Raw genomic sequence first — 19,969 nt, 5'->3', positions numbered from 1 at the left:
CAATACTGAGGCAAAAGAATAAAAATGCTTGGATTCTGCCTGTAGCTGGTTTTGCAGGGGGTGGTGCGCTAGGAGAGCTGCTGTAGGGGAACAGGCTCAATAGGAGCTCAGGCCAGGCCCCTGCCATGCCTCTGGAAAGACGGGGTGGCAGCAGCTGAGAGCCCCTGTCTTACGTGGTAGCTCACAAATTGCCCATTTGTTTGCAAAACAGTTTTATGTATAGGTTATTACACACGAATTAACTTCATATCTTTTTAAAGCAGTGCAGAGATGGAAAGCTCTGTAAACCTGTAACTATTTGTACTAGTAGTGTTGTTCTACGTCATCAAAAATCTGCAAGATGGACTAAACGAAACCACATACAAAAAGTGAACAAACTTGAATTAAGAGCTCTCATTTCCTTATTATCCCTAAATAAATACTATCGAGACTGGCTTTCAGCCATCATTTTGAAGGATTTATCATTGCTGCCGTTTGACACTGCAAATAAGTTGCAAATAAGTAATTTGGCTTGTAAAGAAAAAGAAATTTGTTTTGTAAAAACCAAGATAGCACAAAAGCAACACTGTGAAAAATGTATTACACCACCTCTTTGAACTCAATCCTACTGCTACTGAAGTCAATGGAAAAAATCCCATCCTCTTCTCTGGCGGTAGGCTATATTTAAATATTTATCTTCTGAAATGGTAGACTTCACATTATTTTTGTCAGTTTTGTTGTGGTGATTTTCTTTCTAGTCTGAGTCTCGCTATGTTTGGGTGGGGTGTGAAATTTTTTTTAATTACTTTCTTTGTGTACCCCCATGCTTACTTGAGGGTGTTGCTATAACCGCGTATGGAGATGAAGTTTAAAGCTCGTTTCTGAAACCCGGGGCGTGTGGCAGCAGTCAGCGTTTCCGCGGCGGGGGCGGCGGCCGCCGGCTCCCCTCAGCCTGGCCCAGCGCTTCCCTAGCCGCGGCGGGCGCCATTTTCCGGCATTCCGCAAGCGGGTGCTGCCATCTAGCGCCATGGACGGGGCTGCGCCCCCGCGGGCACCGCCGTTCCAAAGGCGACGGGAGTAAATCGCCGCCAAACCTCGGAGCGAGCGGGGGTGTTTTCGGAGCGGCGCAGCCCTCCATGCCGATGCTCGACCGGCCATAGATATACCCGGGGGGAAGGGGGAGGGGAGTGTCACGGCACCTGCGGGCGCGGCGGGCTCTGAGGCGGCTCTGCCCCACGCGCGCGGCCCTAATGGCCACCCGGGCCCTCACGGTCGCCCGGGTCCCTCCGCCGGCTGAAGCGTCTCCTCCGAGTGACTTGCGACTGGGGATATCGACGTTTCCTCCGCCGCCTCCGGCGTGCGGGAATAGTGGGGCTCCGTCACGGGAAGGGCTTCCTCAGGGCCGCCTTGGCGAGGAGCAGTCTCTCGTCACGGGGCCGCCGGAAAGCACCCAGTGAAGGCTTGTCCTCTGTGCGAAGGGCGAAGCCTCGAGGTTCTGTTGATCATATTTTTTATTTTCATAGCGTGGTCTTGGTTTATTTCTGTGTTGGATTTTCATATTGTAGGGTGCCTTTCATTTTTAAAGCTTTTTGTAAAGTATTTTTAATAACAAGAGTTTAGAAAACCTGGCATAAACAGCCATGTAATTTGTAGATACATTTGTAATTTGTAATAAATGGAAATGTAACTTGCTTTTTAGGGTATGGAAGTGGGATTTAGTTTTAATTTGGTTTAGAAACTGCTGCAGTTTTCCCAATGCAAATCCTGAACCAGGATGCTCCCAGCAAAGACAACCATAAATTTAATATAACAGAACCAAAAAGAGTAATGTTTTCTCCTTAGTCAAAGTGAATTGCATATATGAAGGTAACAGTGAAAAGTAAATAATAGCAGTGTTAGTTTAGTGTAACTTCAGAAGGTGATTTTTAACTCAAGAAATAAGTACATCATGCTAGTTTTTAGACACGTAATTAACAGCACATTATTGATGAAGCTGCAAGTATGCTTAACTTTGGCACGCTGCATCTTAATCTTGCGCTAACACTTTTGTCTGGCTAAAAGCCTCTGATTGCCATGGACAGGCTTAAAAAAAAAAATAATATTTTTTCAGATCTGTGCAGCAGATCTAATATCCTGGTCTCCTGGATCTCCAGTGAGAACAGAGAAGAGTTTTGCCCTTGATATTTAAAGCAAAAAAACATTCTTCCTCTCATGAACACTGAAGTGTATTTTCTCCCTTTTATAAAATTGGATTTTGAAGCTGGGAAATATGTGACGCTTTGTAGTATGGCTTTTTGAGGGTTGAGAAACCAGTTCCAAGAGGCTCTTTTTAAGTATTCATCTTTAAGTTTGAAATCTAGTGTGGGATGTTTTTGTGAAATTTCAGGAGCAATACTCTGATCTTATCTTGATCTCTCCTTTCCAGCTCGCATGCAGGGTAGTGGGTAGACAAGAAACCAGTGGAAGGTGAAAGAGGAAGATTTTAGAGAGAAAAGGCATCACCTGGGGTAAGTGAGGGGCAATGGTGGGGGAAGAATGAAGTGAGTCAGCATGACACAGATGTGTCTGCTTGGAAACCACAGCAAGATCTTCCCACTGCACTGTGTGAGCCTCTTAAAAGCAAAATCCAGACAGAGTCTGTCTCTCTATAAATCTTTCCCCCCTTTCCATTACTAGTTGGGTATTGTTGGCTCTAAGCCACCTGATTTTACTATGATTTATTAACTGCTATGCATTATATATGAGATTCAGGTTTACTGAAGAGTTACCCTTATGGTCAATGTTGCATACAAATCAGCTACTGTTAGAGAGGTTTATTGCATCTTTTTATGCGGCTAGGAGTTTTGTTAGGGAGTGTTAGAATTTGTGACTTGTAAAGCAATACCTTAAAAAAAATTCTCGTCTGTATTTCACGTGGTGCATGTATTACATGGAGTGCATCGTATAGCCCTGTTTGGGTTACGATCAGTCCTAAAAACCTGTGTACTTGGGGATGGAGGGACAGGATGGACTGATTTTTCACAAAGTTCCTAATAAGCATATAAAGTTAGATAAATTGGTGCTTTGTACCAAAAGAGAAACTTCTGACTGCATGAAATAGGCGATAATGTGTTCTTTTGTGTGGAAATATGACTTGCAAAAGTATCTGTGATTTAAACGATAAGACTGAACATTTGAGAGATGCTGCTGCCTGAAGAAGTTACACTTGCGCATTGCTTACTGCTGTTCTTTCTCACATTACTTGGTGGAAGTTCTGCAGCAGTTTGGCCTTTGGTCATACCCTCGTCTGTGATTATTCCAGCGATGACACTGAGTTTTGCTTTATCGCATCTTTGCTTTTCATTTTCTACATGCAGATTATATGTGCTCTAAAGATGGGTAAATAAATCTAGGGGAAAAAAAGGTTGATTTTAAACTCCCTATAAAATAATGTAAAAATATGACCATTTTTCAACAGTTTAGGAATTTTATGCGAAGGGTGGGGGGAAGGGCAGGAAAAATAAAGTGGCTATGCCTTTTTTAATAAAATAATACAGCAAGTTGCAGACACAGAATTGACCATAGGGATGTCAAAAGGACATGGGGAGGATAAAAGGTAGAATACAGGGTTTCACCATATCTGAAATTTTGCTGTTACATTCAAACCACAAGCATTGCAATCTGTTTTGGTCTGATGTGTTATGAAGTGTTTGTGAAGAAAGGAGTTACTGTTAGGTAAAAGCATTATGTACTAAACTAGAGTTAAGCAAATATTTCTGATTTTGTTTCCTTGTGAAAGATACTCCCAACAAACTACAGAAATGTTTATAGACGTTATCCTTTTATGTAAGTTTTCATTATATTACATGTCATTATTTTTAATTTATTTCGTACTGGAAAAAATGGAAAGGATTAGTGACTTGAATTAACTTTTTACCAAACTATATTGCAAATTTAGACACTGTTCCTAGAAGGCAGTTTATAGAGAGCCATGTTATGAGAATAGAAAAGACAGGAAAATGATTCTTGCTTCTCAGGATATGAATTTAGTATCATTTCATGTGTTCCAGATATGGATAGCCTGAAAGCTTCAGGCAATGTATAACTGACTCTCCTATCACTCTTTACTCACAGTTACACTGTTTCATTTTATTTTGTTCTTTGTTCACAAAAGAATGAAACAGTCTGTTGGAAGACAAAACTTTGTGGGGGCTCCACAGTGTTGTCCCATTAACGATATTTAACTGGACAGAGATCACCCAGAAAAGATTTAAGGTTACCTTTTCAGACTTGTTTTGAGTTGTTTTGTTTAGGACATTTTATATACAATACAAGCTTCTACATTTGAAATACATTTGAACATATATCACCAGCACTGTCTTCAGAAGCATGGTTTATTTCACACACAGATGAAATGGTAGATATAAAAAAAATAATAATTCAAAAACAGAGATGATTTGAGTTTGTCTAAATGGAGGGCTAATGTTGAATCACATTTTGTTTCTGTCTCATGGACACTTGGAACTGGCCCAAAGTCCTCGTTCTTTGGCAAAGCAGACACTGTTCTACAGACAAAAACCTAATTAAACTGAGTGCTACCTGTGGCAAGGACATGTAGAAATTCAGAGAGTTCAAGCAACCAAAACAAAGCATTGGTTTTCAGCTCTCAGATCTGTTCTTGATAACATGCTGCATAGGGTTTTTTTCTGATGGGTTTTTTGTGGGTTTGTTTTGAGAACTGTGTCTTACAAGAAGTCAAAAATGAAGCAGTGTTTAATGGTAGCAAATATCCCCATTGTATCCCCAAACTGATTCTGTTTCTTTTTCATGTGTTCTGTAAATTAATACACTCTCATAAGGGAAAATTGGTGAAGAAAAATCAGATAGATAAAAATGAAACATTTAGCAGATGACTAGGATGACATTATTAGCTACTGAAATGATACGGCTTGATGAAATCATAGCACTGAGGCAATATTTTGACTGACTTCTTCAGTTTCCCGTGTGAGTGACACAGCAAAAATTTCATGGCTTCTAACGTTGGCATTTCAAATGCTCCTTGTTAAAGTTAGTGAAAACATAGCATTCTCTTGCACCCTTGCCATTTAAATATAAACGGCAAAGGAACTCACCAGTTCATCTCTAATCTGCTTGCAATCCACATCAACTCATTTGTATGTTTTTCTGCTTTATCAGGGCCAAAGAGTAGAAGACGATCCCTACCAAAATGTACTAAAAAGAACATTTTGAGGACAGCTCTAATATTTCGAGAAACCTAGTTGCTGTGCTGTGAGGATTGAAATATGTATCTCTGTATTTCTTGAATGCATTGTACAGTTATTAGTGCGTTATTGACTGAACAGGACAAAAAAAGGCATGAATGGGCAAATATTGTGATATTGATGTGTATCTGATTATAATTGTTTTGAGTATACAGTTTTCAGCTCAGAACATAATTGTGAAGTGTTCCAAGATAATCTGAAGACACGGTACTTTTTTTAAGGCAAAGCTATTGGCATCTGATATGGTGATCTTGTGCCATGTTGTCATGAGAGAGGTTACTATGTAGCAACAGTTCAATATCGTCCTTTGGACTTTTCTGATAGACCACTTAACTATCTCAGCTTTTCCAGTGATCATCTCATTTATCTAGGATTATTGCAGTGAATTTACTGTTTGGTTTTCTTCCAGAACTGAAATGTCAAGTCCGGTGTCATGTATGCAGTAGCTTTGTGCTGTGAGAGCTCAACAGATCCACCAAAAGCTGCTAGTAGTTGATCTTTGGATAGAGCTAGAAATAAATAAATCCTCTTTAGCAGATCAATATTCATCCCATTTAATGCTTGATGTGAAACTTGTGGATTTGAAGTAGTAATGCTGATGTACAGCTAATCGTTGAAATGGGCATTAGGGCTTTTATAGCATGGCAACATATTGTCAGGCAGGAAGGAGGAAAGTGTTGAGTACATCCTAAGGGGGTGAAAAACTCTGTAACAATATGTAATTTAATGCACATTTGTAATCCACACAGTGTCCTACATTGCAATGATTTGCCAGGTTACAGACTAATACTGTACATCCAGTGTTTATTCCAGGGGTTTACTTAGTAAAGCAGATGATTGCCCCTTCAGTGGGTCTTTTCAGTCTAAATATAATCACCCAGTCAGATTTCAAGCCATAATTTTCCTCTTTAGTACTCCCCTCTCAACTATTTGCTTATCTATCCAACTCTAAGCAAGTACATGGAAGGTGCGCTTCTCATGGTACAAAATGTATGTACGTATCTTGTACTGAACATGTGTATACATTTATGTAGGTATGTATTACCTGCTTAATAAATTTCTGTCTAGAATTTGTATTGTACGTATTTCAGAGAAACAGAAGAAGAATTTCCAGACAAGGATAAAATATCAGTAAAAAAGTTCTGGGACAGTTTAAGAGCACATCTGAAAAAGTTTTGTGTGTTTTTTTTGTTGTTGGGGTTTTTTTTAAAGATGCGATTTAAGGATTTTCTTTTTTCTCTTTATTCTGCTGTGGTAATTAAATATTTAAGGCCATTATCTTCTTTCTTAAAATGAATAAATAAAAGTCTTAAGTGAAGAATTATACTAGACCAGATAAAGATAGTATTGGCAAACATGAAGAAAGTTGAGGGTTGAATTTTCTTCTGTGCAAAAATTATGTTCTGATCTTTATTGTCTTAGTGGCACTGTAAAGAGGTTTGTAATATTTTGCCACAGCATGCTCTGGTTTTCAAGTTCAGCTGCAGTTGCCAGATGCTGTGCTGGATAGCATATACCTTGGTGGACTGTTACTGTAAGACGATGGAAGCAAAATGAGCCTCTCTGGCAGTCCTTGGGCGATTGCAGGAAATGCAATCTCTTTACTCTTTTGCTATTATCATTAGCTGTTTTGCTAAGGAGTCCTTTAATCTTAAAACTACAAGAAACATACAGAGAAATACTTGCTGATGCGATGTCTCCTGAACTTCTACCCCTCTGAAGACAACGTAAGGGGCAGTAGAGCTGTTACCTTCCTATATAATAGTAAATCTATATTCCTTTTAGTTAATCTTTCCTGCACGACTTAGGTTTGTAGTGGGTCCAAGTTTTTGCAAAAAAGGCTGTGGGAGACAGTGGGGAGGATTAGGTTTGTCTGCAAAACAGTAAATCACTGAGAAGGAAAGAAATGTCCAGTTGTATTTCATGCCATGGAAGGAAGATGGTTTGGAGGGCACAGGTAGTGACAGAGTGGGAACCTCCTGTGTTGCTCTATCCTCTGTCAGTGAGGGTTAAATAGTCCGGTTAAGCGCTCTTCTTCTAATCCTGCTTCAGTGTCCATGATAAAAAGTGGTATGGGCAATAGGTGTTTGCTGTGTTCCGAGGAAGGAATGCTGATCAGATTTCGTCATATTCACCAGCCTGTTTTTTCTGCTACCTTCTAGCATTAACTGCAGCAATTTTACATGTTCCCTGGTTCTTAAGAAAATGTAATCAAAATTAAAGCCATTCTATTTATAAATACTTCTGTAAGCTTACAAAACTTCAGAACATGGCAAGAATAAGTGTTTTCCTTCCTATAATGAAAAACTTTTCTGTTTTTCAAGAAAACTTATGTCTGCTTTTTCCAAAGAATAATGAAGAACTATGCTGCCATGGGAGCTAAATACAATGTTCTGGGTTTCAGATGCTCCATTTAGGAAGCAGAAGCCTATCTTGGCATACTATTTAAAACAAACAAACAAACAAAAAACCTCAAATCCACAAACCCAAAAAAACCCCCAAACCAAACACAAAACCAACCAAACAAAAAAAAATTCGCAAAGCAAACAAAAAACCCCCCACCTTTATTGTTGACACGCCATATATTGATAGAAAGGGAGCATGTAGAACTTATTATCAGTTGTGTGTGGAAATGTATGGAATGGTCAATGCCCTACTGTCACGTTCTTTTTCTGTAGTGGAAGAGCAGGATAGTAATAGGGATTCTGTTATAAAAGCTTACATTGACATCCCATGGACATTAATGACTTCTGAGGCACTGTGAAGCTTTCTATATTGCTTTTATTGCAAGTGGGAAGTTAGCCACGTTGTGGCATAGGTTGCCAGATCAGTGCGCGTGAGTAGATCATAAGTTCAGAGTAAGAGAGAGATCTGCTGGCCTCTCCATCATAAGAGCGTGCTTAGTGGGAGCACTCAGAAAGTGACATTCATTTGATTGCTTCCATATAAGGCCTACTTACCTAAACACAGCATGTGACCTGTAGAGGTAACAGTCTGCTGAACACTTTGAAAGACTTTGCGTTTGTCAGTTATAACAGTATGAAGTTAAGATAGGGGACAAGATAAAGGTATAGGTTCATGCATCCTTCCTTACACTGCTGCCCATGTGTACAGATGGCGAGTCCTCTGAATCAGTTGAAATTTGCAAACATGAAGCGATCTTCCCCATTGTGTGTAAGAGATGGTCAGTCTGGTCCTAGATTTTGATCTCTTCTTAATTAAGTGTGTTCTTAGTAAATTTAGTTGCTACTTCTGTATTTAAATAGATACTGTGAAGAATCATATTTTTGAAATATCTTACTGATGATTTTAACTGAGAAATAAAAAATAGGTTTTGGTTTATTTTATGGATTTCTAAATCAACTCTTGCTCATAAGGAAAAATAATCAAACTGCCAGCCTTGCTTCAGTGAAGTTGTTTTAGTTCTGATGATACAAACCCTTCAGTTTCTTCGCAACGCTGTAGAGGTTGGGGTTTCCCACTGTTAAGGGCTCAAACCTGATCCTAGAAAAGACCCGTACACTGTATGATGAAGCCAAGGAATAACTAGGATTCTGCACTGCTGTGTTTTGTGTTTTGGTTGGTTTTTTTTGAAGAATCTTTGAAGTTCAACCTGCATAGCAAATGTCTTGGTATTTTTTTTAAATGGCTCTTTGCCGAATTTTGGGGTTTTTTTCATTCTGCTTTCAGAGTGCATAGGCGGGTTCAGACAGGAAGTGCAGCCTGAAAGGCTAGGCCAAATCCGGAGGGATTAGTTGCAGCAAAAGGCTGCTCTGTGATCCTGAGTTACTTTCTTAGTAGTATGGCAGAAAAAGAAAACACACACATTCTTGTATGTGTCCAGATCTTTATTCAAAGCAAATCCAGCAGACAGATGGAAAATTAAATCACCCTGATATGGCATTTAGGAACATTCTTGTCAATATAAATGCTGATGGTGGTGTCCTTTTCTTTTGGGCTTTAAAAAGCAGGTGATTTTTATGAAACAAAGTTTCTATAAACTGTCATTTCCAATGACAGAGCAGCAAATTTTTTTTCTACTGTGGCTTTTGGAAAAACTTTATGCTTAAAGGGGAAATTAATAGGTTTTGCTTAAGGTAGAAGTTCAAGGGTAAGTTTTCACCTACTTGCAGGTGTGTTGAAAATTGATAGAATGTATTTTTTTTGTTTTGTTTCATTTTGTCTAGTGGCCAGTGAAAGAAATTTGTTGAAATTACAAAGACCTTAAACTTTTCTATCCAGCTACTTAAGTGAAAAAAGAAAGTCCTGAACATCTCTTTGTTAACACTGTATTTTTACAGTGTTTTATATCTGCTTATGATGGATGTAGAGAAGTCTTTGGAGTTAACTTTAGATAATTCCCTATATGGACTAAAGATATATAAAGATTCTAGATTTATGTTTTTGCATGCAAATGTTTCCCACCTAATTTATCTGAAACTTTTAAGAATAAAAATAGCAAGGAAAGACAAAAAGTTTTAGAAGGCTGCTTTAGATGATCGCCTAAACACCTTTAAGCAGAAATAAGGAGAATCTCGCTTTGGTTATTTTGGGGGGTGAGGAGTAGTGTTGCTGCTGCTGTGGTGTTGTTTCCATTACTAAAATATAAAGGACAATGTATTTGTTACGTTCTGTCAGTGTGAGATGCGGCTTCTTTGTGCTGTGCAAGATGTGGAGGTGTGAACAACCAGAGAGGTTTTACAATTAGCACTGATTGTAAAGACTTTGTTTTAAAGTTTCCTGCATCAAGCTGCACAAACGTCATTCCTAGTAAAACCTGTAAGAATAAGGCATGGTTTGAAATCACCAGCTCATGTAGAATATTAGCTAGCTGCCATTTTTGCTGAAGATCTCCTTTTAAGCTCTTTAGTATAGCCAAGTTATTTCTTTTTTTTACAGTCCAAAGAAGACATCTGCTATGTAAATACTTGTATATAAATATCATATCTTTGTCTGAAATAATTATCTCATATTCAGAGATCTAATATTGAGGCCAACAGACTGAGTTGGCACAGAGGAGCAGAAAAGGGAATTTGTGATATACTGGAAGCATGTCAAAAGCCTCTCTCCCCTCCTCCTCCTCCACAAAAGGTAAAAGGCAACGCAGTGTTTGGGGTTTTTTTTCCCTTTTATAGTTCTGAAAACAAAAAGAACAGCAGAGGGAGCCCCTGCATGGCTTAAATCATTGGGCTTAAAGAAAACAGAACAAGTGCTTGCACAGGGTGACAAATCTTTGCTGCCCTCTTTTGAGCCTTTCGCGTAAAGCAGTAGTTGCTGAAGGCACCTCCGGGAGTGGCCGCCCCCAAAACGCCTCCCTCCCCTGTGCAGCAGAAGTTTCGGGGCGGGCAGGTGCTGCGGGCAATCCGCAGGGACACCCAACAGTATGATTGCGGTTTGGGGCTCGATGTTACCTGCAAAATGCCCTTGTGGATCACTAGGCTATTTGTTTAATTAGTCTTCTAATTAGATTTGAATGTGTGGTGTACTAAGTAAGCATTTATCACAAGTACACACATATATTTTTATATATAATGTGCTAAGAAAATATTTACCCTGCGTATATCAGTACATAGAAGCCTGTCTTTTAGGCATCTGTCTTTCAGCATCATTTGCAGAGTCATTGAGTATTTTCCACCAATGTTACGTTGCACTGTTTTCTCACAAGCAGTTTAAACCCAGATATGCTGTTTGCTTCACCTCTGGATAATTTTTGTAACTGATTGAACATGACAGACAGTGCTAATACAAACCTGAGAAGCAGATCCAGAACCCAAGTATCCCGAAGATTTAGTTTTTAACAGTGTGCTGAAACAGCTTTAATTTTTTAATTCTAATTCATAGAAAATGGAGTGTGCTGTTCAAGAGACTACAATACCTTTAGTTGTAGCTGGTCAGTTATTTGTTGACAAAGCTTTTCTATTGCAGAATAACTAATCAATCTGTATAGTCTCATCTGAATTTATTTTGAGATGGTTCATAACAGACCTTCTGGTCAGAGTTAGACACCTCAGACCATCAAGTTACCTAGAGAGGTTCCCATAAGTCTGTAAGAGAAACAAAATCCAAATGTGCCAACAAATACCACTGGACTATTAGTTTGGTTTTATTCTTTCCTCCTCCTAAAATGTTTGAAAGGACTTGACTTTATCTTGCTGTGGTTTGGTGGAAATTTTTAAAGTATGAAAAATTTGCTAAGATGGCAAAACTACTGCTTCTGCTGATGAATATGTAATGATAATGAAAAATCATATGTAACCAGCCATCGTTATTGCCTCCCTGTTAATCAGAGTGAAAAACATGGGGGTCTCAAAGGCCATGAAAGAGTTAGGAGCAGAGTATAATGTGATTCCTATACTTATACCTGTGTTTAGTACCTGTTTGGACAGAAACATATAAGAATGTTTTGCGTGTGCAGGTGAGCTTGTTATTTATGCAGAGGACTATGTCTGTGTGGATCAACCTCCAGGCTGTTCCCTGCAGGCAGGTGCATTCCTCCACCGAGCTCCACAAGCATTGCTACATCTTTCCATTTAACAATTTTCATTGCTGTGTGAGCACAGGATTTGGCAGGATCAGAGGTTACTAGCACACTGCCTTTACTGTGATTTCACCGTGGCCTGTCTGAGTGAGCCAGTCTTGAAATCTGTCTTTTATTTCTCTTTTGTGTTATTGTTGGTGGGAGATTTATTGCTATCCTGTTCCTGCTGTTGTTATTTTATATAGGCTCTTGTTAGTCTTTTGTATTTTTCATTTCCAGCCTCAGGTCAATTTAAGTCTTGTGGCTCTAAACTCTCCTTGCTTCGAATATAAGAGCGTTCACCTCTACGTCTGTCCTGAAACTGTAATTACATGAGACAAATTGTGTAATAATGTAACCAGCACTGGTTGGAGACAGATCTGCTCACTGTCCTTATTTTTCTTGTAACATTACTGGCTTAATTTGGTGTTGCTGTAATCACTTCTAACTTTTTTCCCTCTGATGGATTTAGTTGTAGAAATTTACTGTGAGGGTCCAAAATTGTCTGCCAGGCTTTACTTTTCCATCAGTCATTTGTCTGGTTTTCCTTCTAAACTTACCTGCCTGTTGATTTGTGTAAGACATCTCATTTCATTAATCTTTATATCTCATCTTTGCATCCAATCTTTCTATATCGTAATTTGTACTTTATAATTGAATAATACAAATTATCTAAGGGATGCTAGAAATTGCTGCCTGCATGATGCATTGAGAGCTGATTCCCAAACTAAAGTTGATGGTCCATTTTGGAGTAATATTTAATGCAAGGAACTTATACCTTCAGCAGGTTGTGGAATTAACCTATCTGAACTTGTTGCTGTGCTGAATAGGTACCCGGCAGGTAAAAGCAGCGTAACTTCCAACTCTACCATGTAATGCAGCAGTCAGCCTCTGTATCCCTACACCACACTGTGACGTGTCCTGTAGAGATCTAAATAAATAGGTTTCTGTATTCTGTGTAATGCTATATTATCCAATTCTAGTTCAGGTCTCAGATGTGCTACAGCCATGCTAAATTTTCACCCAACCTAATTAACCATGCTTTCCTCCTTCATTGAAAGCATCATCAGCTGGGAGCAAACCCACACAGAGATCTTGTGTTGGTTTTGCGTGAGTGCAAGATGATAGGGATTTGTGCACGTGCTTAGCTTTTGGGATATGAGTAGTCCCACTGAAGCCAGTGGAACTGTTCATGTATTTAACTTTAAACATGTTTGAAAGATCAGATCCCCAGTGGCCAATTCTGTTCCTGATGAACAAGCAGAAATAAGATCCAGCCTCCACAGCAGCGCTGCAGGACTAGTCAAAAGAAAAAGAAATAAATGCATATTTTTTCCACTAAAATAGGTAGGCTTTTTATGCTTAGAGTGAGTAAAAAAAAAAGTACTTTTTGTGCAGACCAGATTTATGAGTAGGATTAAATATTAAGTTAATTTACACAATTGCAGACTTCTTAGTAGAAATATTAAATAAAGTTACAAGTCCTGAAAGAAACTTCTCAACCATCCAGTGTAATTTCTGCAGCTTTGTTAATCAACTCACTTCTGTCTTTGGAAGCACTGAGGAGGCTAAGAAAAAAAGCCCAGGAATGAATCTAATACATTTTCATCTTTCATGAGAGAAGTAAAACAAGTTTATTTCCACAAGTGTATTTCCTTACAGTCAATTCCTTTTTGTTTGGTAAATTTTGACTATGCTCTAGATGCACTTTATGGTGCTGAATGCCCTTTATATCCTGATGTCTTTGGTTTGTAATATCCAATTCAATTTCTGTGTGAATGTGGCACCTATCAGTTCATTCATTCATTCTATGAACTTGCTTGTAAAATGCTTCTGGCTTATCACAAAATGTGTACGTGTATATGAAGATCTCCTGCAAACAGATGAATCTGTTCAAGAGGTTACTTACAAAACTTGTCTGTTTCAGCAGCAGTGACATAGCTTTTCATAAGGCACTTTCAGACTTCAAAATATCAATTATGCAGGTTTGCAAGAGAAGCATATTAACTTAATATGTCATTACCTTAAGAAGCGAGATTTTTCCTTTTTAGAGTTCCTAAAAATTCTAATTTTTTTTTTAATGCTATAAAATATTGGATGCAAGATTTTCTACCACAATTTAAATAGTATTAGACAGGTTATACTAATCCATAGTTGAAAAAGTATTTGCTATTTGTCATTCTTCCTTAAACTATGAGAAATTGCTGTACTCCAAGTGCATGAAAGTCTTAGTGTTTTGATGCTAACATTTCTTTGCTATTTGCCGACAGAATGGTGCAACGCAATGCACAATATACAATAAACCATCTCCAATGTTAAAATTAACATTTTTCTAATCACTTGCCATAAAGAGAATGTCTTGATGATGCTCAATAAATAAAATTCATCATGTTATATGACCTTCATTTCCTTAACTGGAAGCTTTACAGTTTGCACATCTGTCTCATCTGACCATAAAGAATAACTGTACAAAATGCCAACATCCTAGCTCAAGGGTAACACGGAAATTAATTGTTCCAGCTGCTGACCTGTTAGAAGTATGCATATCATTCCACATCCTGTCTTGCTATCTTTGTATTAATATGTTTATAAATTATGTATAATGTATATGTATTCATAGCTATCCCTTAATAACTAAACAATTACTTGTATTGATATATCTGACATATATGCAAGGGGAATATGGGAAGTACTTTTGTTCCATGCTGCAAGGTTTTTCGAACATTGTAGCCAGGGGAAATGTGACTTCCCTTAATGTGTTTTCCTCTGTGAAGAATGAGGGTGTGGAGTTCCATGTTTGTCTCCCAGTATGTTCCTCAGTGAAAATACCAGGTTCATAAGTACACCAGTATTTTTCATATTTTTTTTCTAACTGTTGGTCTTACCGGTTCAGCAATTTGGCACTCAGCCTGCTTTTTTTTTGTCCTATAATATCACTAATAGTAATGATTCAGCAAGGCAAATTGTCTTTGCTTGAATCCATGCAACTTTCATTTTTTCTCCATCAACCCTATGAGGGTCCATTTCTCTTCTGCAATGGATGGCACAGGACACATAAAATAGTCCAGATAAAAGCATGACTGTTTCAATACCTATCAGGTCTATAGTTTTCAGGAAATAAGTAGTGATAAATCAGAGGAACTCCTGGAGCAACAGTTCTGATCATAGTGTGGCACGAGAAATCCATGTAAAGCTGTTCTAATTCATACTTACTCATCTTTTCTCCATCTTTGTCCCAATCCCACAACAACAAAATTGAAAACCAAGACTATTTCCTTGGATTTGTCTCATGTAATGGTACTCAGCAGACTCTTGCAGTGGAAGGCAAGGCAAAATATAGCCCCATGAGCTGGTTTCATGGGGTTCAAAATCAGCACAATTCGATAGGTGTTTTTTGTCCTAACAGAGCATGTAAAATGTTTTGGCACTCCCAAATAAAATCCCAAAGGGTATTCCAAAGTACTGCCATTTGATTTGGGTATATTTCATATGCTGTTCTATCTTTCCCAAGAAACAAAAATCCCATTTACTTTTTTTTTTTTCACTTGTTTAGCTTTACTATGGAAAATATTCAGTTTAATGAAAATGTTATTATAATTTATTGAGGTGACTGAGTTTAACTTTATCAAGCTAAACTACTCCTAAAAAAATAAAAAATAGTACTTAATCATTTAAGCTGAAACCTTTGCAATACTACACTTGTGACTGAAAGTCCAATGTGATGTATTGAGTGCAAATTTTTATTTCTACATCTTATCTACTGCATCACAAAATAAAATAGTCTGAATCTTGGGTGTGAAAAGATGAAGGTTAAAAAACCAAATCAAAACAAACAAAAAAACCCAGCCCAAAACCAGTAGAGGGAATAGAGGTTCATTTTGCATTATATCTAGTTCTATCTTGTTTGAGTTTTTTATTGGAAGAAAATGCTATTCATATACACTTTGGGAGCACTGTAAAAAACATACCAGGGTCTGTAAGCTCTTGTATTTTTCCTCCTGTATCTAAGAACTGATGAGAACTTTTCCCAGCCTCTCTCTGCAAATGGTTATTTGGCCCCCAGTGCCAAGGAGCAGTTTGACAGGCAGAGACCTGAGGCGGGTAAGCTCTGTGTAATTCTCATAGCCCTTTTGCTTCATTTTGATTGCAAAAGATCTGTCCTGATGCCTGCTCCAGTGCAGACTACATCAGTGTACATGTTGTTTCTGGTTGTTTCTTGTAGAAACAAAAATGACTTAGTCCATTCAAAGATGCTTTGTAAAGTGATATAAACATCACTATTCTGTATCTAGAAGGAGTGGCAAAATTCCTGTTTTTCTCCAACCTTCAAGATATTTTAAGTCTTATTCCAACTCATTGGCCGCTTGCTAGGGCAAGCTCAGCTAAGTGACATTGCAAGTTCCTATAAATTGCTTTGATTCTAATTTCATGATTATTCCTTTGTATATTCTCTTGAATATTAGGAAAAAAACTAATTATGCCAGGTTTTAAACCTCATTTGTGCCTTTATTTCTTACCAGATACTCTAATGGAAACCACATTTCTTCAGATGCTGATACTAAACTAGGATATACTAGAAGACAGGTAGATAATATTTTCTCCTTTTGAATTTCACTGTTGTTCTACCTTATCCGTATTTTACTTGTCTCTATATTTTTATTTCCTATTTCCTTCCCCCCCCCGCCATTCTTTCCCCCGTGTCTCACAGATGGTCTACTATCAGCAGTAGTGCTTTTGTAAATACTGCAGCTCAGCAGATCTAGTCCTGACACAGGTGGTGTCAAAGCATTCATCCTAACATGCTGAATCTCAGTTTAATTCCACCACCATATATATCCAAATTATTCACTGTCTGGGTTGAATGTACATGAAGCTCAATTTAATCATTTAGAGCCTGATTAGCAAAAGAGGTTAGCAAATGTGATGCCCATCTGCAAGAAGGGCCAGAAGGAGGATCTGGGGAACTACAGGCCTGTCAGTCTGACCTCAGTGCTGGGGAAGGTTATGGAGCAGATCATCCTGAGTGCCATCACGCGGCACATACAGGACAACCGGATGATCAAGCCCAGTTAGCAGGGGTTCATGAAAGGCTGGTCCTGCTTCACTAACCTGATCTCCTTCTGTGACAAGGTGACCTGCTTAGTGGATGAGCGAAAGGCTGTGGATGTCGTCTACCTGGACTTTAGTAAAGCCTTTGACACCATTTCCCACAGCATTCTCCAGGAGAAACTGGCTGCTCACAGCTTGGATGGCCATACTCTTTACTGGGTAAAAAACCCAAAGAGTTGTGGTGAATGGAGTTAAATGCAATTGGCAGCTGGTCACAAGTGGTGTTCCCTAGGGTTCAGTACTGGGGCCAGTTCTCTTTAATATCTTTATCAACGATCTGGACGAGGGGATGGAGTGCACCCTCAGGCAATTTGCAGATGACACCAAGTTGAGCAGGAGTGTTGATCTGCTGGAGGGTAGGAAGGCTCTACAGAGGGATCTGGACAGGCTGGATCAATGGGCCAAGGACGACTGTACGAGGTTCAACTAGGCCAAGTGTTGGGTCCTGCACTTGGATCACAACAACCCCAGGCAACGCTATAGGGTAGGGGAAGAGTGGCTGGAAAGCTGCCCAGCAGAAAAGGACCTGGGGATGTTGGTCAATATCCAGTTGAATATGAGCCAGCAGTGTGCCCAGGTGGCCAAGAAGGCCAACAGCATCCTGGCTTGTATCAGAAATAGTGTGGCCAGTAGGACTAGTACAAGACCTGTACTCGGCACTGGTGAGGCCGCACCTCGAGTACTGTGTTCAGTTTTGGGCCCCTCGCTACAAGAAGGACATGGAGGTGCTGGAGCATGTCCAGAGAAGGGCAACAAAGCTGGTGAAGGGTCTGGAGCACAAGTCTGATGAGGAGCAGACAATGGAACTGGGGTTGCTTAGCCTAGAGGAGTCTGAGGGGAGACCTCATGGCTCTCTACAACTCCCTGAAAGGAGATTGTAGCCAGGTGGGTGTTGGTTTCTTCTCCCAAGTAACAAGCGATAGGACAAGAGGAGATGGCCTCAGATTGCGCCAGGGGAGGTTTAGATTGGATATTAGGAGAAATTTCTTCACTGAAAGGGTTGTCAGTCATTGGAACAGGCTGCCCAGGGAAGTGGTTGAGTCACCATCCCTGGAGGTATTTAAAAGCCATGTAGATGTGGTGCTTAGGGATGTGGTTTAGTGGTGGGCTTGACAGTGCTAGGTTAACAGCTGGACTTGATGATCTTAAAGGTCTTTTCCAACCCAAATGATTCTATGATTAGATCTGTAGGGCATCACAATCACTATAAAATAATTTCCAATGACGAGATAAGCAAAACAGCAGAAATGATCTGATTCATTCCTTCCATGCACACGACTGAATGGTTTTCTTTGGTGCAGTTTGTTGAGCCAGATCATAATTCACACTCCAAAATCTGGTTCGCTCAGGTGTTCTCCCTTTCACAGTGCTGGCTGCTGTGGTAGCACTTACCATCAGCCCGCTCTCCCTGTATGGGCCAGATACTTGGATAGAATAACAAGGTATCTGTCGGCCAGAATCTACATTTGCTTCGCCTTTTTCTAAAGACAATGAAATACCTGTCTCTGAGATGAGCTTATTCCCTTTAAAGAACAAACTACTCCTTTGAGGGTGGGAGTTTTCCCGTTAAAGTTTGATTATGGCCCTAATCCCTCACTGTCAGATGACATGCTCTCACTCAAATCCTTTAAGGTTTTAAAGTTTCCAAACTACATCTGCAGAATTGCAGTTGTCCTCTTTTCCAAAAACAAAAATATGTGCTTAGGGAAAAGGAAAGTGTTTGATTTTTTTGTTTTGCTATCTAAGAAGTGATTAAAAACATCTAGAACAGAAAGAGAGCTTCATCCTATAGAGTGGTGAAGTGCCTACCTCGCTCTTGCTTTGGGCTTCACACCGGTACTGCTAATGACAACAGACTGACTGGTCTTTCCAAGCACACGCACTTGGAAAAATGAAGTATGTCTCATTTTGGTGTAGTCCATTGCAGAAGACAGTCATGCCAGAACAATTTCTGTCCAGAAGATGAGTGGACAAAACAGGCCTGTGGTCAAGGGTTTTTTTATTCTTTAATGATTTTTTCTTATTTTAATCCTTATATTTAATGGAATTACCACCTCATTTGTATTCCCAGAAGAAGTGCTGTTTATTGCTGCTCTCAGCCTCAGTGAAGAAAAATAATCCTGTTTTAAATCAAACACTTGTTTATATGATCTAATAGAAAACACCAGGCTGTATATCAAATTCAAATGGAAAACAGATGTATTAAATTGACAGTAAGAATAAATTTGTCACAGCTATAAATGCTTATTGAAATATATGTTTATATACATATGGGTATGTGTGTGTGTATATATATAAAATATCTTCTTTTTTGAGGGTTGGAGGAGAGGACGGGAAAAGAACATTGCTTTAGAGAACATCACCAAAGAGATGCAATGTAGTTGCTTCAGATTTAAAATGACTTGTTAAGAGAGTATGAAAACAGAGACTAGGCACATTGAAGTTTTAATTTAAGGGTTTGAAGATTTAATTTCAGGGTTGAAGTTTTTTTATTGTTTTAGTTTTAGTCCAAAATGTGTTTTGCAAAATTTCTCGAACTGCAGAAAATGTGGTAAGCCCAAAGTACTTGGGAAAAAGATTGCATTAAACTGATAGAAGACATTGCAGTTTGAGAAAGGAGAATCTCTACAATGCTTCACATCCAGCTGTCAGCTAGCCATTTTTTACTTCAGATTGTGGCCCAAAAATTGTGATGGAGAGACTTGCAAGTCCTCGTTACCACACACACCTTTCCGTCATGAACACACTCGTAACAGCTCTCAAAACACTTTGCACACATTTAAATGTTGTGGTCAAATTAGTCGAGTCCTGAAGCATGGATGCTTCCTTTCCTGTCCCACATTAAGTTCCCGCTCAGTCTTTTAGTATCAGCAGGTTTCATTTGACTGTACACTGATTAACTATGCAATGTAATTTCGTCATCTTTAGAAAAGCTGGAGCACACTATACCTTTCTTCCACTCCTCTGAAAATTCAGATAGCTTCTTTTTGATTTGCCATGCCTAGAATTTTTTCTGATCTTTTCAGAGCCCATCTGACATAATGCAGCAGGTCGAGAAAAGGTTTTAAAATCTGTTTTGTATAGCATGGCCTCAAGTGATAGA

General features: G+C 39.0%; 1 long non-coding RNA gene across 1 annotated transcript in view; it reads left to right on the top strand.

The window, feature by feature from the left end:
- The first annotated feature begins 1,206 nt into the window (after positions 1-1,206).
- LOC142601691 (uncharacterized) overlaps positions 1,207-19,969 on the top strand; it is a 163,849-nt gene continuing 145,086 nt past the window's right edge. Inside the window, exons 1-2 of the long non-coding RNA XR_012835257.1 lie at positions 1,207-1,471; positions 2,405-2,486. This is a non-coding gene — a long non-coding RNA (uncharacterized LOC142601691). The remainder of the gene's footprint in view (positions 1,472-2,404; positions 2,487-19,969) is intronic.

Source organism: Balearica regulorum, chromosome 4 (genome assembly GCF_011004875.1).
Source record: "Balearica regulorum gibbericeps isolate bBalReg1 chromosome 4, bBalReg1.pri, whole genome shotgun sequence".
Taxonomy (NCBI): Eukaryota; Metazoa; Chordata; class Aves; order Gruiformes; family Gruidae; genus Balearica; species Balearica regulorum.
The sequence above is the reverse complement of the archived record's forward strand: the minus strand, read 5'-3'. Positions and strand labels throughout refer to the sequence as shown.